At 37.0% G+C, this 24,770-nt stretch overlaps 1 long non-coding RNA gene across 15 annotated transcripts in view; it reads right to left on the bottom strand.

The window, feature by feature from the left end:
• The window catches only part of LOC144247157 (uncharacterized), a 180,449-nt gene that overhangs the window by 31,484 nt on the left and 124,195 nt on the right, over nt 1–24,770 (bottom strand). Inside the window, exons 1-3 of one of the 15 annotated variants that reach the window (XR_014953432.1) lie at nt 14,568–23,094; nt 12,034–12,146; nt 2,188–2,269 (exon numbers count right to left, since the gene is read on the bottom strand). This is a non-coding gene — a long non-coding RNA (uncharacterized LOC144247157). Of the gene's footprint in view, nt 1–2,187; nt 5,724–12,033 lie in introns of those variants that run through there. The other 14 variants (XR_014953431.1, XR_014953435.1, XR_014953426.1 and 11 more) reach the window with 14 other exon arrangements.

Genomic DNA, 24,770 nt, shown 5'->3' with positions numbered 1-24,770 from the left:
ATCCTAAAGCATTGGAGGTTAATAAAGAGAGCAAATGGAGAAGGAGATGGAAAAGGAGTTTGTTTGTACTTCACTCTCCATTGAGCTATTATGTCTAAATCCATTATGTAGTTTACCTGATGCTGTGTTCAGAGCATTTGAATGCTGTAGTTCTTTTTAATACTGGTATTTTCTTAACACAATTTAAATTAAACCCTTTATTAGTCCAGAGAAGGCTGAACATGAAACAATAGTAGCTCTGGGAGAGTAATTATTTCTGTTCCATTGTCTGAGATGCTAGGGCTTTTGATTAGTTACACTATACAGTACTTAACAGCTAACCAGCCTCACCATGGTTAACAATACACAAGATTTTGCCTGTCCCAGCAGCACTCCAAGTGCTTCTGAAATGCTGGCTCTGTCTTTAATCTTGTTATTCACAAATACCTCTAATTTTCTGGAGTGTGTGTGAAAACTACTGTACTGCCAGCAGCATAGAACATCATGTGTCAGGCTCTGTTGGGAAGGGATATCTGTAAAATGGATGCATGAAGCTGTGGGTTGTAAGCCATTAAGCTTTCTCAGTACGCTTCTAATGAGCTTATGATAGCCTCACAAAATGACTGCTTTTACTGCAGCCTAGTAAATTACAATATGTACAAATTAAATCAGTGGGACCCAAAGCAAGCTGTTCCTCATCAGGTTCAACACTTCTTTTAAGAAGTGAAAAATTATGACATACTAGAACAGCTATATGTTTCTGTCATGTCATATGCTGAAAGTGTGTACTGTACTCAGCTCATTTCTACAATTATCTGTATAACACTTCTCACTCTGTCCCACAGATACCAAGTACTTTCTCTCTTATGCTGTTCCTTCATGTTTCAAAATTGGTGTTGTAATGCATGTGAATAATAAATTTGTCTCGCCTGTTAAAAGTTAAAAGCCAACAAAGCAGCTCTCTGAGGCCTTGATCCCTCTCCCATGGAGGCCAGTGGCAAAATCCCAACTGATTTTTTTTGAACACTTAAAACCTTCTGCATTACATTAAACCACTTTTCTATATTAACTTTTTGGCAGTCACAGGGCACCATTAAAAATGCTAATAGAAGTTATTTCTACATCTTCATATATTGCCTCAATTCTTTCTCCTGTCAGTTTTATTTTGGTGTGACCTGAGTGGATTAGCTCCTGGTGTTCAGTACTCCAAACGACACCCCTATAAAAGAAACCTTTTGGGACACTAATGTATATATTAATTGAAACAAGTCTCTCTCTTTCTCCAGCTTTCTCTCTACTTCTCTTTTAGTACCGTGGCATCTGAACAAATGAATTACAGTTTGCTAAACAGTCTGAACAGTTCTAAAATTACTACTTAAGCACTGCTGGAAGTGGAACTGTCTTGGCCCTGCTGAACCAATTTACCGTACGTGAAGACAGCTTTGTGTATATTTCTTACAGAGCAGTTCATGGCATCAAGGCATAAATTCCTCAGAAAGTATCCTAAGGTCAATGGTGACATTAATACTCTATAAACATGGTATACATTTGTTAAAACTGTGCAGAAAGCAAGATGACTTTTACTACATGGGCTTGAGTCTGGACAATAACCACCAGACATCCTCCAGGAGGTGGTGCAGTGCAAACAAGCTGGTGATTCAGAAAAGTTTTCCAAGAGTTGCTCTCAGAAGCATTTCCCAGGCCCTGGGGCATGTGCTTCAGCTCTGTCCAAGAGCACACAGGAAGGAACACTGGCTGTTCCTCGTTCAACATCATTATCTGGTTTTAGTGACCAGAAATCTGGTCATTCCTAAGTGCTCCTAACTCTTCTGTAGTTTAGCTGAGTAGCTGTGTACAGACAAAGCAAAGGGAAGCTTGGTGAGTTTCTAATAGAAACGTCATCCTCAGGAAGTCCTGTGTGTGTTTCTGGACTCCTAGTGAAGATTATAAAAATCAGCATATATCCCCAAAGAAATTTTATGGGTATTGATGACCATTTTTAATAACAGCATCAACAGATGAAGTTGCAGAACAGGGCATCATTAGCAACTTCCAGCATCTAAGAAATGGTAACAGACCCCTTTTCCCACATGAAGTAATGAAATTTAACTACTCATAAAGAGAATAACGGGTTTTGCCTTCCATTTTTTCCAAGTCTTCTGCTCTCCATTCTTAAGTTTCTCTAAAAGCTCCAGAGTTAGAACTCACCTTTAAAAAGCTGGCAACATGTTATCTTCCTATTCAAGCACCAAGAAAAACAAACACCACAAGTAACACATCCGTAAATTTTCTGAAATAAAAATCAAAATAAGTTGGAAAAGAAAGAGCAACTAGACTGTGAATACTTCATTAAAGCAATGCTGACTGCAAGGGAAAGATAAAATGAATATTGTTGCTACACTGCCATATCCCCACTACTCAAAATTAGTACATACATGCCAAACTGGAAACCTGTTTAGAAAACAATTTAAGATTATAAACAAAAATATCAACCAGTCAATCAACCAACCATCAGTACCATTAATAATATCTATATGTTAAATTAACTAGTGCAGTGAAAATTAATGTCAAGTGATTTTATGAACATCTAGGAAAACTTGGCATGATATCAGTTTCTCCTCCTATTGAAATGACAGCACTTTTCAGCAACTGCATTGCAGATGGCAGCAGTATTTGTGGCAGCTTTCTAGCATCCACAGCTTTAAGCCAAAAGGATATATTAGGTTTGCTCATTTTTCATTTGCATATTGATCTGAATACAAGTAAAAATATTGGAATATTGATTTCTCTGTGACTATTTTATATATATATATGAAAATACACACTCATATACACTTATATGCAGCAAATAAGCAAATAAGGGCAGGAAGGTTCTTTTTTTTTTTTTTTTTTGCTTATATGTCTGTCTCAGCTACTAGGCTGTGTCTGGCTATAATTGACTTCTGAGGGATCTTGTCCTCTATCACATAATAGGATGATATATAGTTATAAACAGATAATTCAGCCTTCCTGCCTGCCTTCCTTTCTTTTCCTCCTTCCCTTCTTTCTTCTTGCCTTTTTTCCTTTCCTCCTTCCTTCCTTATTTCCTTCCTCAGCTATGTTTTAAAACCTGGCATCATATACCATGCATATGTGAAACATCAGAGATGATTAGTACAGACAGGAGATTGGAAAATCACGAAGCACTTCTGAAACCCTGATAGGAAGTGACTCTTCCTGGTTGTTGATTTATTGATGCTGACAACATTAGTTTTTTTCTCATTTTTAAAAAACTGAAAGTATCTTGGTACTTGGAAAAATACTGAAGCCAAGTAAATAACAGAAAAAACTCGCAAGCTTCTGTAGGATTGAATGTCCCTGCTCCTGAGAGAACCTGCATGTGCAGCTTAAAAAAACCCCAACAAAACCCAAACAAGCAAACAAACAACCAGAAAAAAAAACAAACCAAAAAAACCTCCCAGAAAAACAGAAAAGGTTAAAAATGAAAGGCTTCCAGAGATCCTTCTTTACAAGTATCCAGTATAATTTTCAGATGCTTACAAAGATCCAGCCCAGAAGCTATTTTGTTTCTTTAGAACCAGAGCCAGTATTTTTCAACCTCTATCAAGTCAAGGTCTGGGAATAACACCATCTTTTCAAAAGGTGCCTTCCAATAGCCATACACTGATAAACTGGCTAATGAGGACATTTGACTTTAAAGTGTTTGGAAAGAGCTGAACACATGAAGTGGTAATTTCAAAGGTGAAAATTTGGTAGATTTTTTTTTTTAAAGGGCATAAGATAATTGCCCTTTTATAACTAGCCCTCTTAAAATCACATGAAAACGTGTTTTAAGTCCTCTTAACAGACAGAAAGATAACTAATGTGTCATAGGATTGTGAAATCTACCAAGAAACTACAAAATTTCCACACCCTGTTTACTCTGGTAATTAAGTCCATTCATGAGAACAACACAGAAATATAAAGTATGTGATTTTTACCCTATTAAAAAAAAGACTAGGAATTAATGTTGTGGAGTAAAGGATTTAGGAAAAAAATCATGTCATATGGGCAACTCAAGTTTTTATAATATTTAAGCAAAGAATATGATTTTTGAGCACTTAAACATATTCACAGACAGAAAAGCACAAAACCACAGATGTTTGAGAAGGGTCTTGCTCTGGCTTCAGTGGTGATGACCATACATGCCTTCCCCAAACTTCATCTCTGGTGGGCTTGGAGCCTTAGGTTCTGATTATATCAGCAATTTAAGGAGTTCCTGACCATTAAAATGCAGCAAATATTGCTGCATTTTTAGAGTCCTGGCACAGTCTTGGCCCTGGTCAACTGAGTAGCCCCCCAAACTCTTCTCAGGCACATCCTGCGAGTTAGGGTGTTTGTAAGAGGCTGCCTGAAGCCCACTCATTCTCCACTTCCCTTCTGATTGCCATGAGGAGGAGCCCCTTCCCCCACTGCAGTTCTGGCTTGGAGGAGATGGCAGTGCAGGTGCAGCCGCTGTACCGTCACAGCAGCTGTTCTGAACAAGGCCTGGCAAGAACTTGGCAAACACCTGGCATGGACCCAGCACAGGGCGGCCTACTGCGATACCTGCTTCATTCTCCACCTTTAACCCGAATGAACTTTTGGAGTGACTCTGGTGGTCTTTCACTGAAGACCCCTCATCTGCCTCGCTATCACCATGACAGACAGAGATTGAGAACCCTCTTCCCATGGACTGAGACCCCTACCACAGGGAGTGGGGGAAATGGTGGTGTGACCACTAATAACATGACCTGTTCTCCTCCAATAACTCAAATGGACTTCTTCATTGTGTTCATCCTGCCTTGGTGGTTTCAGTGGACTCACCTGTTCCCCTGTAGCAATTTCAATAGACTCTCCTTGTCCTGTATGTTCCCCCCTTTTTCCTTGGTGGACTATAACTGGACCCCTGGGTTGAGCAGGACTTTGGAGACTCTCCCCAACACAACAAGACAGATCCTCATCGTCTGGACCAGTGAGGATCTTGTCTATTCCCATCCCCTCTTTTCTCTCTCTCTTTATCCTTTTATCTCCTTTCTGACCTCACTATCGCATTTATTATTTTGGCCCCTAATAAAAGTGCATTTGTTGTGATTAACTGATAGTAGCCTGCTGTTTGCCTCTTTGCACTTTTGGGATTGGCTAATGAACCATCATGACACCCGGCAACAAGCGGATCATGACAGTGTTCCAGGCAGCTTGCATGCACCCTGCTCTGGATAGCAAGAGATTTGTAGTGTGAAAGCAAACGTCTGACTATGGAGGTCTTTGAACATTATAGAGGCAGCCAGCTGGCCTCCTTAAGAAAAAAAAATATTTGATTTGGTACCACAGACAGACACTGTAAATAGCTGCCATATACTCAGGCTTGAATGCAGCACCAGTTCATCAGCAATTTGGACCTCATCTATCTGTCTGTGGGTAGAAGAATTGCAAGAGACATCATTATAAAATATATTGTCTAGGTTTCCATTATATTCTCCTAAGTCTTCCAAAATGCTTTCCCTAAAGATGAAAGCCAAGGGGAATTTGTGGTGTGTTCTCTACCTTGCTGATAAAGAATCCATAAAAAAATTCCACTGAAATCAGCGCCTGAATTCATTATCTCCACTGGGTCGATGAATTTGCACAAGCAGCCAAAGCTGCTGAGAGCCAAATTCTCAGCTGGTGTCCATTGACTTTCATGGAGATAGGCCAGGTTGCACTGGCTGGGGAATTTGCCAGAGCTGTTGACAAAAAGACATAGATGAAGAGTCAGCTATGCAAGGCTTATAGTTAACTTGGCAAATTTAGGAGTAGCCAAAGCACCACTAAAGGAATATATTTACTGCACAGTACATCAGGGAAAAAAAAGTATATTCAGAAGATGAATATTTCTAATCCTCTTAGAAACCATAATGATATGTTAGAATGAGATTTTCCCATGTGGAAACCACAGTAATGATGCCTTAGTTTTGTCCTAAATTACTATCTTTAAATTGTCCCTTTTCCTTCTGCACTAAGACTAATAACCATAGCAGTAACCCAAGCAAATCACATACTTTTTTGGGAAAAATCACACTCGACAGCACAGTAGACCACTTCAGTCATATGAACTTCATACCTCAAACTGCAGCATATGACCTCTTATAGGCTGCTGGAAAGCAGGGCCCTGGGGCTCTGTTTCTATCTCTGTGCAGAGAGCTTCATATAGAATCTACACATGAACTTGACTATGGTATCAATTTCCCAAACCATAAGCATACACATATCTTCTGATTTTGCATTAACCTTTTTCAAATGAAGACAAACTGAAAATTGCAGAGGGTAAAACCAGTATATAGAGGTACACAGCCTATGTGTTGGCAGTGGGAGCTTCTCTGAACCTAAATACTGACTGCTGCATAATTTCTGGACATTTCTAAGGAGACAGCTGATTGGAAACAACTGAAAACTGATTAGAAACTGTCATCTATTGGAAACAGAATACTTATTGAAGGGAATGAATATTAGTTGCATCTAATGTAGTATGCACACTAGTCTTGTAAAGGAAAAATAAATGCTTGCACTGATTTGTCTTTTATCAGTGAAATAATCTAACCATTTCATATACTTCTATATTTATTAATGAATATTTAATGAAGCACATCATTAAAATTATTCTTCAGTGGAAACAGAGAGGAGGGACTTGAAAGTGCTGTGCCATGTGATACATGGTAATTGGCTAAAGCATTTACTCCCCTCTCCTTTTCCACTCACTACATGTCTGATGTTGCTTATGTGAAGTTCCTGCTATAAACAAAAAGTAGCCATATATAAAGGTTATTGTGCCTCTGCTATAAATGACGGTAGGAGATGGGCAAGTCACAGTAAAAGTACAAGCAGTGTTTTATCGTGTTGAACTTTCAACAGCCTCAAAGAGTTAATAGATAGAAAATAATTACTAAATTTATTAAAAGCCCTCATTCTCCCTTAACGTCCTATGTACGTCCTATACTACTTAGGCTTTAATGCAGGTTTTTCACAGATATTTTCCCCCTTTTGTGTGGTCTTCCCAGACTTGCATTCAAGTTGCATCCTTACGAACTACATGAAACTTCATGACACAAAAAACCAAGCTGCTTCTTTTCCCCTCCTGACAGCCACAGAAGGAATCAGGAGCCACAAGCATGCATTTGAAGTGTACACTTGTATAATAGTGCTGGATCATTCTTGAAATGAACATCCTTTAAATATTCAACACTTTCAAAAGTCTGAATTCTTCATTTTCAGCAGCCAAAATATAGATTCATTTGCTCAGTTTAAGTATTTTGTTCAAGATCACATCATCAGTTAGTTGTAGAATGAATCAGAAACGCAAAGCAGCAGTGAACTTGACTTTGCAGATTTTAATATGGGCTATATAGATTTTTTGTGTGTGCATTTGCTCTCCAAAGGTACTTACATAAATCGCCACAGAGGTTTGTACAGATGAGATAGTGTCTGTGTATAATATTTTTGATGGATCCACTCCCTCTTCTAGTTCAACTTGCCTTTACTTATAACCCATCACCATTGTGTTAGTGACTTGTTTGAAAACGATTTTTTTTTTTTTAAGTGAATATCAAAGCTCATCAGAAGAGAATTTGAGTCCCCCCAAAAAATGTCTTCACTACCATCAAGAGTCTTTAGCAAATATGCTGCTTTGAGTCCTCTTAGTAATCATTTAGCAACTACCTTCAGTCAAGGCTTAGAGACTAAACAGAAATATCAATCCTTCCAACACTGTTTTCTTTGAGTTTTGTTTGTTTGTTTTTTGTTTTTAATTATTGTAGAGAAAGGATTAGGGATAATGGTTTTAAACTAACAAGAGTAGACTGAGGCTGGGACAAGTTGCTCAGAGAGGTGGAAACATTCAGGGTCAGGTTGGAAGAAGCTCTGAGCAACCTGATCTAGTTAAAAATGTCCCTGTTCATTGTGGGAAATTTGACTACATGGTCTTTAAAGGTTCCTTCCAACCCAAACTGTTCTTTGAATACCACTCATAAAGAAATTTACCCTGTGGTTTAAATACAGTGTGAAGTAACCAAGCCACCCATAGTCCTTGATACAGATAATGCTCATAAGCATTCTTAGTAATGCTTTATATTTCTTAGAAATATATATGTAAAAGCATCTGCTGAACTACCAAAATGACAAAATTATTGCAGAACAACTATCACTCTTAGTTGCAATTAAGTGTCATGTTAATAATCTCAAATACCTCAATTTTTTTTAACTGACAGACAGTGCTTTCTAATGGTTAAAGCATTAGACTAAAAAGTGGGAATCACTAACATTTCTGGATAGCTTTGAAGCTGAGTCATTCTTTTAGGAAAGCACTTAGTCCCTTTATAACATTTTCCCTTATATCTGATACCAATTTCTTGCTGATTTCCCAGCAGTGCAATTCCATCTACTTGAGTAGAAGGCTTTTTGATTTATGCTAACATAAATGAAAATACAATCAGGTTCCTCATTTTAAAGATGAAAATCACAGTTATCATTCTCCCTTTGGGCAATGTAAGAATTAATTAGCATTACTCTGAGCTCATGAGGTGTTTTAAAAATATATAGTGGTAACAATGATAAATATTATTCCTTTTGTGCTGAAAGTTCACGCTGACTTGCAAAAATGTTTCTATGTTAGGTCAATGTAGCAGTAATTTGAGAAGGTGAAGGTCTAACTTCTTGATAATGAAGATTTACAACCTTGTGGGGTTTCTCTACCTTGAAATAATATCAATTATAATAATTCATTCCTTAAATCATACTTATTCCTTCTTCCTATTTAAGAGATTAATAATAAATCTATTTTAAACATTTTAAATACATATGAATAAGAAATAATAATATAAATTAAAGTAACCTTCTCTTCCTGAATTCAAAGGCCGTTGTTTCTCCACTCTGGCAAAGAGGCCCAAAATTGTGAATTATTAATGCCTGCATCCATTAGAAAAGAGATAAAAGAGGCCTTGCTGTAAATGATAATTAGATCTACCACCTATGCAAGATCATAACCTAAGTGGTAGTAATTTTCAAGAGGAAAAAGAAAATGAACAATTTTGAAAATAAATTGTTAAAATACAGGCAGATTTTATCAAGTAAATTTCTAATTACTTTAAAGAACAAAATGTCTCTGCACATAATTTGCAGCTGGGGTGGGTTGAATATACCAAAACCTATCATGATAGCATACAAAATACTAAAAAGAGTGGTTTTTACTGTGAGGGGTCTTTGTAACAATTTTAAATCTGACTATCGGAAGTTAAGCGAAATCCTCCATACTGCAAGGAAATATTAAAAGTCATGAACAACAAAACATAACAAATATGGTGGCCTTCAACCAGGGTTGAAAACAAGCCATAAACACCTGCAGTTACCTGCTCAAAATGAAACTCATACCTGGACACATAATTCATTTTCACACTTTAATTACCTTTGTCTTAAACCAATCAGAGAAGCAATATGCAGCTGTCCCTGGGAAATATGCAAAACCAATATTCTATTGTAAAGCCTTGTCATAGTCATTGAAACAGAAGTGACAGTTTTGTGTAAAGACATCTGAAAGAAATAAAGTGAACTTTCATATTGTTTGTACCATGGGATACAGGAGGTTTGTAATCAATTGCCTGGCTTTTGTCCATCAAGGTGTCAACTGATGATCAGGTAGGTGCTATTTTTCAATTTTGCCCTTTTGAAACGGGAACCTCACATACCAACAAAGCTTTATATTAGGGCTTTGCATTAGTCTTATGAAGATGAATACCAAGTCAGGAGTCATACTCTGGGCTACATTCTGCACAGCTCCCAAATTAGGAGCATTTAATTGCAAGTAATGGAGAGCTATAAAGACAAATTCTGAATCCTATCCTGGTTCTCAGTCACTGAAAAACTAGAGCACAACTGTATCCTTTTCTTTTCTCATCTGTATGATGCTAAAAAGCTGGACCTGAACTTTATATTATTTAAAGTTCATTACACATCAATGATCTCATTCATGTCAAATTAAGAATTTTGCAACTTTTCTTTCAGTTTAAAAGGCCATACAGATTTTTATATGCTTCATTAACCACAGTATGTTTTAAGCTTTTAATATTTAGTAGACATGCCTACAAAAATTGTATATTGATACATAAACACACTTCATATATAAATGAAATTCATTCTGTCAAAGAACAGGTATATGTCCATCATGCCTGAGATTAAAGTTTTATCAGGATAGATTTCTTTCACATACACTGAAAATCTTGGGCACTAATGCAGCCTGAACATTTAATAGAATGCACAGACAAAGAAAAGATGTACAAAATCAGTTACTGTGTGATGTTTGAACCATGGTCTGGTTCATCTAAGAAACTCCTCCTCTGTTTACATCCTGCCAATAAGAAACAAACAAATAAAAATACAGTACAGCATCATGAGAAAACCAAACATCCTCCCCTTGGAAACAGATGTATAGAAGACAGCATAGTGAAAGAAAAATAAAACTTCTTCCAAAACTCAGAAAGGGTGGTTTATGACACCACTGAGGATAGGTGCAGACTATTTATTTCAATTTCATAGAGTATTTCTGTTACATAACTGATTTTTCCTCCTCCAAATTACATATATATATATATTTGACAAAAATAAACACTGACATGTTTGCATTTTATTATCTGCACATTTTTTCCTAGGAGCTGTTAGCTGGAAAAAAAAATTGGCTACAAAATACAATCATAGAGGCTCACGAGGAAGGTAATCCACATGTTGAATGCTTTAGTTTTCTTCCACGGCAGACTTTAGCTCCCATGAGCCACTTATTAAGGCTGGGAAAGGAATAGTGTAGGCACCAGAACATCTGCCTACATGTTACCCACAGCCACTTAGAATCAAGTACCATAGCAGAAAAGAATCCTAAATTCTAGCATCACAGAGTGTCACAACTGTATGTCAGCAGGAAGTTTTAACTGTTAAAAGTCTAGGTCTGCACACCTGTAATAGCAAACTACATTTGGTAGCCACTGGATATTTGGAAGCCACTGAGAGACCTGTGCTGCTCTGTACTGTGCTGTTGCCAGGGCTCTGCTTCTCGCTGGGAAGGCACTTACATGGTTAGGTATCCATACATTCCTCTTTTAGGATTGTCAACAAGGGTTTCATCACAGAAAAGAGAAAAAAACTGACCTCCAGCTATGGATGATAGGACAGGTAAGAGAGAAGATAAGCAAGGGAAAATGACAGATCTATGAAATAAAACTTTAACTGTATATGGTGTTAAATCATCAAAAATATATATCCATCTTCAAGAAAGAACCATAAACCCCTCCTGAGATGCTGAATATCATTATTAACTATTGCTATTATTATTCTCTATCCTGTTCTTAAAAGTCTATTAAATCGTACTTGAATATTTATTTGTAGATATTTAATTAAGTTAATAGATTTATTGCACACATTTTTATTAATTGAACAGTCTCAGGTACCCATAAGGAAAAGGCAGGTCTAACATACAGCTCTTCAGTTTTTAAATGTCAGCAGTAGAATGATACACTACTACAACACTTAGCAATTTTCTTATTAATTTCTATACTCTACCATAACCCATAAATAAAACAAAAATTACCCCTAATACATAAGAGAATGAAATTTAACATTATTATGAAATGAGTAAGGATATAAGCTAAGAATAAAAAAAAAAAGGAGAAAAAGCAAACAAATTAAAATAACATGATACACTGATTTATATGACATGTTAATCATCTATTATTTATCCTAAGTGCTTTTTGAGTTCTCATCTAATTTCACTATAGCATCACAGATAGACTTTAGTCACCTTTTCCTGAATGTTAATAATTGATAAACGATATTTAGTTTGCAAAGCTGATGCATACTCTTTGAAAAGCCATGCATTGCACTGGCTTCTCCCCTTGGGTGAAATATGCTCCATCTGCATAAAATCATTGTCTAAAGCTTTGAGGGCTTTGGGAAGCAGAATCCTTCCAACCAATATCTACAGTCTGCACAGCTGATCCTTACATTTTGTTCTTGGCTTACCTTCTTTGTGGCTTTCAACATCCACTAACAGAAAAAGATAATTTTTTTTTCTGGGCATGTTCCTGTTTTGTCTCATCCTTTTTGCTTCCAAGGGCTTAGAAAGAAACTGAACCCTGCAAAGAAGAGTGTGCTGGACATTTACACTAATATAAATTTCACTTCAAGTGCTTGTAAAATGGATGCCCATAGCACTGCCTATTATTCTGGGAATGACACTGGAAATTACTGATGAGGATTATGGAGGCTCTAATGAGGAGAACTTGGAGTAAACAAAGAGCTATCTAGATTCACATCAGCTGAGAATGCACCCCGGAGGTTAGGGAAGGCAGGGTGAATATTCACCCTGTAGATGAATAGTATAGATCTGAGCAGTACATTTTATGCTTACATTTGCCTTTACAAACTCACAGTATTCTGATTGAACAAGGATTTTCAATAAACAACATTATAACTTCTGTGTTTCTCATGACGCAAATTTTCACACTTTGACAAAGTGGATTTCATTAATTTTCACCTTCCGACTCAGAGGTGGTTTTGTTTTCTTTGTTATCTCATTCTGGGTATCAAGGAGAGTATAATTACAGAAGTCTTTACAATGGTTTATTGTGGTTGCCTGCTGCTAAGGTTCTAAATAATTATATGGCTAGGTCTGTCCTGCCAATATTTCAGTAACTATATGGACAAAAATCACCTCAAGGAATAAAATTTGTAACGCACCAAAATGTTCTGACTTTCTAGCACAGCTATAACAATTTACACTACAGAACTCCATTTGTGATATATGCATACTAATAAAATTTTGTGCTTGAATTCCATTTTCCATATATGACAGTAACTACTTAGCTTTATATTTTTGCTCTTACCTAGGTCTTTTAATTCAAATGTCTTCTTGTCAAAAATTTATACAGCTTTTTTTATAACTCAGTGAAGAACAAACTCTTCATTGTAAATATTTTTTTCTCTCTGTCTCTCTGTGGGTTCACTTTTAGAACTTTCCATGTAGCCTAAATTTTACTTGAGTCATACATTTACTGACATTTACTGGCACACTGGCAATACTTAGATTAGCTGGCAAGCATATTGATACTACATATATTTTTTTTTTTTGCAAAGAGGAGGAAAGGTTCACTAATTCTAAAGTAATTGTCTCAAATTGTGAAGCTTATTTTGATATTTTACTGACATAATTAGAATGCCTATTGATTAGTCTTTTACCAATGTTCTTCCTTCTAAATAGTCAGTATATTTAGTAACAATGTGCCCAAATAATTTGATTTAAAACATTCATTGTTGACTCTAAATATGAAAATAACTTAATTTCTCAACATGAATTACTATCATAATGGACCAAACCCAGCTTAATTTAGTTGTATATGTATTCCCATTCAAATAATTTCTACAGTAATGGCTGCAAATGAACCATGAAATTTAGCTGTTTTCCAGTCAAGTATAATCTAGTGGAATATCTCATGTAGTTTTAGATCTTGATATAGATTTTTCTGATCCAGTTTATTGTGCTGTTTCAGAGTGTATGTGCCAACCTGACAGAAGGATTTGGAGATAATTCCTATTAATACAGATTAAAATTGGGACAGGAAATGTCATCCAGCTCTGTGGAGACAGAGAATAGTTCCCAGAGGAGTTAAATGCTTTCCTTTTCCACACAAACTCTTAAAAAGTTATTTGAATATTACAAAATAATTGTTTTCAAAAATTGAAAAGTAATGGTGAGAAATAAGAGCCCATAAATAGTTCAATAACTATTTCTAAACAAGCAGTTAGTAAAAATAGCTTGTTCTTTCTTAAATTTTAAGGAGCTTAGTAAGGATGAACGTGTGGATCATGTATTTTTGGTCTCATCAAGATGCAATATCTGCTGTATATAAGTTTATATATGTCAGCAATTACTGCACATAGTAACAATCAAAATGCCATAATATTTGCAATTTGTTTTACAAATAGGATTAGTTCTCATAAACTGATGAAAGGTAGAACATGAAAGCCAAAAACAGTCACTGTCAAAATGATAATACAGCCTGAATTGATTTCTTCAAGAGGTATTAACTTCAGTTGTAATATTATGAGTAGTTACTCCAACATTATTTTTATAGCTGGCCATAGGATGAGTTTTTAATGTTATCATGGATTATTAACAGACCAACTCCACATGAGGAAAACCAGCCCTCTTCATGCCACTCATGTATTTCTGATTTTTTACACAAAACTTGTGTTAAAACAACTTTACCAAAGTTTTAAGTAATTCCTCTTCACATTAGGCAATGCCACAGTTACAGCGGACTGGACAGACTCTGTTCAGTTCCTGGTGTATTAGTTGTCATTATTGACATAACATATTTACATATCAACATATTGAAAATAACATATTTAGTTCCTTGACCACTATCTATCCGAGCTTTTCACAAAATTCTTGCCTCCTTCTCTACATAGGCTGGACAGTGCTCATTTAAAAAAAAATTCAATATTTATTTATTTTTCTCTTTTTACCTATGGCCCAAAGTTACATATATACTCACCACCACCTACCAGAGCCTGGGATACCTCCGATGTTCCTGAGCAGTGACAAGAGCGGGAACTGCCCTGGCTGGGGCAAAGGCACAGACAGAACCTGAGGAACCTGAGAGCTCTCACAGCTCTAACCTGAGAAGCAACGCTCCAAGGCAGCAAGGCAGGGCCTGGGTAAAGAAGGCAGAGGAGATTCTCCAGGTCTTGAAGTTCCAACCAGCTTACTGAAGGAGTCAGGATGCAGAGACAGCTGACACCACTCCAACAAGGTTCAAGGGCCAGGACAAGAACCCCAAGCATCTTTGTGCATGGGTTTATAAAGTGTCACAAAGCAAGGGGTGGATTTAACAGGACAGCCAATGGGGTAGCACTGGCGGTGGGGTTTCAGGGTAACAACCAGTTATGATGGGGGCAGGAGAGAGGGCTCAGTTAGGGATTGGTTCAGGGAATGAATGGCAGGGAATTTTCCAGAACAAGGGGCAGGGTTGCCTTGACAGGCAGGGCAGAAGGGGCCGGGTTGCCTTGACAGGCAGAGAAGGGTCTGGAACAAGGGGAGGGGACACCTTGAGGGACAGCTGGAAGGGTGGGCACAACTCAGGAGGAAACCAACTCAGGTTGCAACATGTACTGAATAAACCAAGCACTGTATATAAAGCTATGTATATATTGAACAAACCAAACACTAAGTAATTGTTTTTTTCCCTTGGGAGCATTACTATAGGAAACCTTCCTGCATCATCAGAATACCTCTCAAATAGGAATCCACTTTCCTGCACAAAACCAGAAGAGTTCAGAAGATAATATTATGCAACAAGCAGCTTACAGATGGGAATTTGAAGTATGCAAGTTTAAAGTCAATAGTGTGACTTGAATTTAGACTAATTTTTAAATTAACTATTTTTCATATTACATAACAATGCATAGAGCTGTTCATAGCTAGTCTCATCTTCTGTCAACTTCTTTCATGGGTGTGAGTGTAACATAGATCTTCAAGCAAATATTTACATTGTAGAAGTCAGATTTCTGGCATCCACATGCAACTCCTGGGATTTCAAAAAGTCAGGTCAAAAGGGAAGCTCATACAGAGGGCAGATGATTCTCAGGTTTTGGGTGGGCAGAAAATCATAATTCTAGTGGAAGGTCTCCAAATGGCAGGGAGAGCTCAGCTCACTGAGAGAGTGAAGATCACCTTGACAAAGTGAAGAACAGAATGACATCAATGAAAGCCAGAAAAGGAACAGAGGGACATTGACAACAAGTGACAGCACAGATAGCCCTAAAAACCAGACAAACAGCATGAGATGAGTGAGAATCAACAGCAATCACAAGGCTGCTTCTACTCAAGACAGAAAAGGAGCAAAGCTCTCTCCTGGAGAGCTTTCCAGGAAGGAGGAAAGAGGCTGAGGAAAAAGGTGTGACTTCGAGTGATACAGACTCTCAAGATAGAAATTTCAGACAGTGCTAGGCAATTATTTCAATTTAATTTAAGAATTTTATATTGCATTGGATGCTGTCTCATTTTTATTGTGTAAAAAGGTTGTGCGGTTGTGCAAGGACTAAGAAAGTGTTCTGTTTACCTTATCTGAGCCAATGAGCTTGCTGAGGCATTTTCTCCTGAAAAGCAGGATGAAAAGAAAGATTACTTCCATAGTAGCCCGAATCAGCTTGATGGGTTCTGGAGAACTTTCTGGAGTGTTGGTACTGGCAGAGAGAAAATGGTATGTTCAAAAAAAGTGCCCTGTCTAAAAAGGGAAGCAGTCCCAAATCAGGTCTCAGGAGTTCCAGGTAAGACTTTCCTGAAAAGTCAAAAGGATGATCTGTAGTGAGACAAACTAGAGCTTTACTTGAACTGAAAAATACTGATTTTCAATGCAATATGGAAAAAAGGTAAACACTTCAAGAACATAAGGGCTAGGAGGTTGATCTGTTTCCAAACATCTTCAATCTGTCTCACTCAGTTCTTCTGGGTCTTCCCCTATTTAATGAATTATTTTTACTGTAGTTTGGTTGTTTTTGTTGTTCTTTAAATAAAACATTAGCTTTAGAAATTGCATTACTGTTTTTTTGGCAAGCTTATATCAAAAATGAGAAGAGGGGAAAGTGTTTTCACTTGGCCAAAGATGTTCGCCTGAAGCCATCTGCAATGTGATCCTCCCCAGCATGATATGAGAAGTAGTAGGCTAGGAAACTCTGATGAAGTTCACAGTAAAGCAGTGGCAAATCCACCTTTAAAATACAGAAGTCCCAAACCAGCATAGTTCAGTTTACCCTTCAGGGCAGCTGAAACCCTGGAGGTCTGGTCATGACTGCAGTGTACAGTGTAGTATTGGAAATCTATTTTTCTTTGAATGTCACATCCTAGTATAGTATTCTAACAGTTTAGTGCCATATAAGGAGGTAGGCTAAGGAAAGGGGAAAGTGTTTTATCTTTTGATAGATTTGGTTAGGTACAATCCAGGTTCCTACACATTAATTCAGTGACTAGATTTGGTTTTGAAGAATAAGAAGAAACAAATGAGAAAAGCACAAAATTGTGATGATTCCTTTGCATCAGTAGGATGGCAAACAGGTGAACATTAAAGAGAGGTTTTTGTCCATTGAGTATTTGAAGATTTTAGATTGTCTACAGCCAGACACAGAAATTAAGATGAGTAAAGAAATACCAAGATCATGAAAGAGTCTAATAATTGATAGTAGAGGCTGATTATCTTATCAAACGCATAGTCATTATAAATTTGAAAATACCAATTTATGAGACATGGGGAAAGAGGAAATTCTAAGAATGGATTTTGGACAGGAGAGATAACAATAAGCAAGGCAACAATCCTGAAGTCAAGATTGGACAGAACCAAACAGAGCTGTGCTGCAGCAGACCCAAGGGGACACTGATGTAGGCACTGAGGAGACTGTATTCAGGTAGGTTGTACTAAGCACATAAGGGGGTCTGAAAGGTTGTCCTTTACTGTTCCACACCTGAATGGACAATTTATCTTCAGGCCATGCTCTGTGAGACAGCAAATACTTCCCCAGTAAATGACTCATCTATATTTCAAAGTCTTTATTTGACTCTCCTGCCACCTGAGTAGTTGTCAATGCTGGGATCTTACAGAGAGGATTCCCACTGGAGGATAAATCAGAACTGCAGGACCCGTATTTCCTTCATATACCTTGTTTTCCTTTAGTTACATGGAGCAGTCATTAAACCAAGTAAAACAGCAACTTGACACAGGATAGAATTACTATAATTTCAAAATGATAATGCCAGGTGTCTAAAAAGCAACTTTTCTTCAAGAAATGTCTCTATTTAGAGAACTGTCAGAGAAAATACAATTTTTTTCCTGAAGTCTTTCTCAGAAATTACCTTAAATCCTGCCGCCTCCCCAACTCAGCCCTCAAACCTGCGAGCAGAGAAGTATTTTCTCAAAGTCAATATGCTATTCACAGCAAGAAAAAACAAACCCAAAAGTAAACAAAAACCAAACCAAAACAACAAACAAACAAATAAACAAAGAAGAATGAGGAATGTATAATTATGTCAACCAGTAATCCTTGCTTGAAAAATACACTTTCAGCAGATACATAACTCCTAAAGAAGAGACAATTTAATCACCTATCTCAGTACACACTGAGATACACACTGAATATACAATTTTTTCTTAAACACTGTCTTAAATGTCAATGTTTATTTCAAAGGTATCAAACTGATTTGAAGATCTGAAAGAGATTAGTTAATATTCTGCATATTTTCAAAAATCTTGAGAAGAATTGGAAGACCATCTTTGGTTTTTTAATAGTTTAATACATCTCTGCATGCTCTAGTCTTCTTCCTACCAATGAATCTCTGAAAGAGTTTTATTCTTCTGTGTTTATAGGATTTTGATACTCAGATTTAGGTACAGAGCAATTGCTTATCTTGATTGCCAGAGACTCTTGCCCCATATCAGTATTACCTGATTTGATTAATATAGTCTTTATCTTGGAATCTCAACACTATTGTCAGGTCTCAGAAGAACTTAGATTTGGTCCTTTAGACTATGTGATGAGGTTTTTTTATTATGCTCAAAAAGGTAATTGAACAAGATTTGAACAAAAAGCATTACATTGTCCAATTCTATACTTTCAATTTTAACAAGAGTACAATGGCTTCTGTTTTCTAAATTTCCTGCTTTGTTCAACATTAAAAATCAACACTCTGTCTCAGTTCATAGATCTCTTTGTTTTGTCTTCCCTTTCTTCAGTGTTACTTATTTCTTCCCCTGTTGCATGCACACGTTTTGTTAATTTATCCAATTTAGCATCCATTGCATCTCCCTTTCATTTAAGTCTCTCTCATGCTGTGAAGAATGACTGTCCAGGTCCATTTTATTTCTCTAAATATTGCTGTAATATTTGTAGGAGCTTCTTTTTCCCCAAAGAGCACTAAGACAGATGCTGTGTTTTCCATAATGTCTGTGAATTCTTTTGAGCAGCCTAGTTTTCTGTGGACTACATGACACTCTTAAATTGCAGTTGTTCTTAAGGATCTTTTCCTCTATAGTGATCTTTTGCTCATCTCTCTTCAATGCTGGAAAAAAGTTAAGACACAGAAAGGATGAAAAAGTTGAGTATTTGACTTGTTTGCATTTGGCCTAAATCAATGGGAGACGAGTTATAAAGTATTTTGGCACCTAAATCCAGTGCAATTCACAGCCAAGCCTACAGGGGTAGATAGCTGAGTTTGGTGGGCGTCTAGCCTTTGAGAGGGCATTATAAATGGGTCACATTTTTCAGAAGCAGAGTAAATCAGTCATTTTTTGGTCAAGTTTTGTTAAGCAGAAAGCATTGTTATGCTTATTCTTCTTGCCCAGGCAGACAAGCACTGTATGCCATATGTACAGCTGACTAGATGAGGGGGCAGGGGAATGGCTCCTAAATTCTTTAAGAGAGGCAGGCTAGCACAATGAGAAAGTTCAGATCAAATTTCATAGTAATGCATGTCTGGATTGGAATTTGCCATTTTAGTAGCCTTTCATGAAAGCATGCTTATTGTATTCCTATATTGACACTGACAGAACAGATAGCAGTAACTTCTTTCTGTTTTATTATAAGCTGATAAACCCCAAATCAGAAAGAACTGAAGATTTTCATAATTAGGATTTATTTTCTATCATCAGCTTAAATTAAAATTTCTTTAAAAGTATTTATCCCAGGCAATAGTAGTCATATCTTTTTGTCACTTTATTTTTGAGAAGTTTCTGGTCCAGTTCCCAGTGGGTCAGTTCCTACTCCAAATGTGATACCTTTCCTACAATTGCACAATAAAACCAGAAGATGAGTAAATATGTAGAGCTGAATATATTAATGCTCAAGGCTGAGTCTTCAAAAGAGAGAAAAATGTGAAATAGCTATACATATCCGCAGTTTGTTTTTATTACTGATTATGTGGGATTTTAGGGCATTTTTGTGTCATCTTTCAAGTACCAGATTCACTTCAGTAAAGCTGTATCATTTACTTCCTGAACTCATCTTTCTTAAAATATTCTATTGTTTATTTCTTTTACTTGTGGCATGAACTAAGACTTCAGCAAAATACATAGATTATTACCAGAATTAAAAAACAAATGGCATGCTATGATGGCCATACACATTTCAGGATGCCCATTCTAAGACTTCTGCAAGAGGTTTTGAATAGACTAAATATTTATCCTGTGAAATGGGGTCCATTTTTAGGGTCTTTCAGAAGACCCTAAGGACACAAAATCATTGAACACTGTTATAAATTGTGGCCATATGTACATGTTTATCAGCATGTAAAAGTATGTTATTGCAAAAGTTGTCATTTTCTTTGACTTTCCTGAATAATTTTCTGGAACATCTTTTCTTATAACATGAAATAATCTGGGCTTGCCAAGTAATTAAACATTTGGTAATATATTTAGTTATACAAAATATTGTTTGTCAAATTACATGTCCACTGGATTTCAATTAATGTTTACTGTATGTCTAGGTATCTAATTAAGTGGCCAATGAATTTCAATAGAGACATTCTAGAAACAATTTGTTTTTTCTAAAACCTGATCATTTTTAAAACTTTTAAATTAAATTCCTATTTCAGTGGCTATATTTAAAGCTTGACTTGAATTCCCTGTAGTTCACCTCAGAGGTTTTTTATTTTTACTCCTGGCTAATAAACTAAGAGGCATACCACTCATACCAGTAAAACCCCAAGCAAGCTGCCCTGTATCATACTTCACACTTCATCAAGATTCTTCCCTGTGTAGTAATACTATTCATAGGGTTTTATATTTGTTTGCTTTGTTTCTATGGTTATTTCTCCACTTACATTAGGATGTGTGATTGGTTTTTCTCAGCTTCCAATCTGCACTAGAACATTTTGAGTTGTCCAGAAAATCACTTAAAGCTCTTACTGGTCAAATACAGCTGAGTGAACAGACAAAAGATTTATTTACATCTGTCTGAATGAGGTGAAAACACTCTTTCAGACTCAGAGAGAAATATACAGAAATGTTTCACTTCCTAAATTTTTTAAAAAATTATTTTGTTATTTCCTTTATAAATGGCATACATCTACCATTGTAAGAACCATGCCTGTACTTAAAATACATACCTTGCATCATTTTCTAGAAAATACTTACATAGAACATCTCAAATTGAAGAAGCTGCTTATTCTCTCTCACCCATCCCATGTTCCAGTTCAAGCTATGTTATGTTTATGTGTTATGCCTACAAAGGCAGAGGACTCTCATAGCACTGTAGGACTCTGACAACTAAGCAGCAAATTGAGTTCCAAAGGCATGAACTCAGCACAATGGTTGAGAAAATGCCATTGCAGCTGTGTCCCTTTCATATCTTCATTGAAGGATTAAAAACTTTAACTACTCCAACCACCACAGCATGACCTCTTGTCACACTAGGATTATGACTCAAGTAACAGGGATGCATAAAGGATGTGAAGGACAAAACAACAAGATCACACCTCTTAGAGTTTAATGACGAATTCATGTGCCTCACAAGCAAAATGAGATTTTCCTCTTCTGTGTACCACTAAGCAAGGCCACTATTCATAGCTAAAGCATGATGAAGGCTCTTTAGTCACAGTGAAGTGGACACTGTTTTAGCCATAGGTTTCTGAAGCATTTAGTCATTAGGATAACTCTTCACATCCCTTGGACTGTGCCAACTCCTACTTCTCAAAATAGTACAATGTCTCACATCTGCAAATGGCTCTCCAGAGTCTTTGTTTGAGGCTGCCCTGTTAAGGAAGGAAGAGAAGTAAGCATGAGGCAGCATGTGGTGCCACACCACATGGGTATGGAGCAAGGGAGCAGACATTATCTACTCTACTGAGCAACAGCTGTGAAGTCATGCATAACAAAGTATTCTCTTGGTTTTACTAAGACTCACTTTTTTTCACAGTGGGTTATTTTGCCCATTCCTAAATTGATAAGGACCCAAATACCTATTAAAGAATTAATTAAAATTCTCCTGCCAAGAGGAGGTGAAATATACTTTGAGACTGCCACCACATGGACAATCAGAAAGACACAGAGATGTTACACTGGAGGAAGTAAAAAGGACAGAGATAGACAAGCTTCTTCAAATCATGTGAGAAAGATATCCTCTGATTTCACTACCATCTTAACCAGCCTGTCTTAGACATGTGTGGAATATAATAGAATTCTAGAATCATAGAATGGTTTTAATTGGAAGGGACCTTAAAATTCACCTCATTCCAAACCCCTGCCATGGGCAGGGACTCTTTCCGCTAGACCAGGCTGCTCAAAGACCCATTCAACCTGGCCTTGACAACTTCCAGCAATGGGGCATTCACAGCTTCTCTGGGCAACCTGTTCCAGTGTCTCACCACCCTCTGAGTAAAGAACTTATTCCTAACATCTAATGTAAATCTCTCCTCTTGTAGTTTAAAGCCATTCCCCCTTTCCTATCACTATCTGCCTGTGTTAAAAGTCTCTCTTTTTTTTTAAAGCCTACTTAAGTTATTGGAAGGCCACAATGAGATCTCTCCAGAGGTACCTGTTTCCCAGGCTGAACAATCCAGCTATCTCAGTCTTTCTTCACAGGTTAGGTTCTCCATACCTCTGAACATCTACAGGGCCCTCTGGATTACTCTAACAGCTCTAATCTTTGCTGTGCTGAGGACCCCAGACCTGGATGCAGTACTCCAGGGGGTGTCACATGAGGGCAGAGCAGAGGAGCAGAATCACCTCCCCTGGCCTTCTGGTTACACCTTTTGGTACAGCCTAGCACACAAATCTTCTCCGTGATGCCCAGTGACAGGACATGAGGGAATGGCCTGAAATTGTGTCAGAAGAGGTTTAGGTTGGGTATTAAAAAAGGTTGTTCACCCAGAGGGTGGTTGGGCACTGGAACAGGCTCCCCAGGGAAATGGTCACAGCTCCAAGCCTGATAGAGCTAAGAGGCATTTGGACAGTGCTCTCAGGCAGGAGTTGTACTTCATGATTTTGTAGTCCTTTCAAACTCAGTTTAACCTGTGAATCTGTGATTCTGAGTACTTCTCCCAATCTGTACTTGTCTTAATTTAAGACAAGTACAGCTTGGGAGAAGTAATCATAATTTAAATAGGTAGACACTTTAAAATTATTTACCTCCCTTTAGTTTCAACCAATACTTTTCCACCAATAAAGAGAAATGAAATATGGATATGAGTAAAAAAATAACAGTTTTCTAACAAGTGAAAAAGCAACAGGCAAGAAATAACAGTGAATAATCCCATGTCCCCCTTGAAATGCCATTTTCAGTCATGGTGCTAGGTCTTAAAGAGACAGTAACTATTTTTGGGGCAGAGGAAAATATGGAATACAATAACCTTTCAGTTACCCATGACAGTATTCATGCTTGGGATTACCCTGACCTAGGCACAGCATCTTGCACTTGTATTTATCCAGCTTCATGAGGTTAATATCGGCCCAAATGTCAAGTTTGTCCAGGTGCCCCTGGATGGCATCCTGCCCCTCTATTATATCAGCTCCACTGCTCAGCTTCACATCATCTGCAAACTTGCTGAGGGTGCACTTGCTTTCATTGTCTATGTCATCAATAAAGATATTAAGAACACCAGTCCCAGAACAGAACCCTGAGGGACACCACTCTTTTCAGGTAGTTCACCTAAATCCAAATCCTCCACTGTTTTCACTCAGGGTGAAAGTAAATCTAGCAATAGCATCCAGAAGATGTGAGGAAATAATGGTAGGAATTATTGTATTCAGCACTACAGATCCTAGAATTGTCTCCTCTCAATCTTCTCTAGTGGTCTCCTCTATATCCTGAACAGGTAAATAACAGCTGCAGGAAGTTAAGAGTCACTAACAACTCAGTCCTGTGTTTGGTATTAAATTACTCAAGCCCACAGAGTCTTATTTTTGTTCTGATTTTCGATATGTTGGCTAAATAAATCTCAAGTTGACAAGAATGAGACCAAATGGGAAGCTAATTTATTGCTGCCTGACATCAGAAACAATATAACTTGCCCATTGATGCCACACAAAGAACTTTATTCTGAAATAAAACACTTAGAAAAAAACCATCATCCTTCTGTAATTAGGAAATACAAAGGGCAAAGTGAGAATTCGAGTTTAAATGGTGAAATGGAATAAATCCTGTTTACAACCCTTGACAAAAGGTTTACTGTAACACAAAAGAAATGGAGAATTCTGTTTCAGAAGTATTCCAAAAGCATGTCATCTCAGAGCTATAAATAATGAATTGTTTCTATATGCTAAGGAAGTAAAAAAATGTCAACATAGTTTGGCAATTTCAAGCAATGTGCAAGACTTTATCCTTTACAGAAAATGCATAATTAATAATACCCCAAAACATGATCTACAACCAGAACATATTTCAACTACAAAAAATCCCAGACTGATGTGTTTAAAGAAAATAATATTATTTTTTTGATTAAAATCTTTAGGGATGTCCTTGACCTCAGCACAGAAAATCACTTAAATTTCTACCGTGTGGAAGTGTGGATGTCACTCTTTTTGTGTTGAGTTGAATAACAATTGGCACTATGGCCTACCTGAAATATCTTAAGTACTAGAACAGGTATCAGATCAGTTATTAATTATGGAAAAACAATTATTCAAATACTGATTGGATCAATGCCTCATTAGGAGGAAATGTAGAGATAGCATTTTTTAACATAGTGAGTGGCTACTCACAAGAAAATTAAGTCT

This window comes from Lonchura striata, chromosome 2 (genome assembly GCF_050655825.1).
Source record: "Lonchura striata isolate lonStrDom1 chromosome 2, ASM5065582v1, whole genome shotgun sequence".
Lineage (NCBI taxonomy): Eukaryota > Metazoa > Chordata > Aves > Passeriformes > Estrildidae > Lonchura > Lonchura striata.
This window is presented reverse-complemented; position numbering and strand designations above follow the sequence as displayed.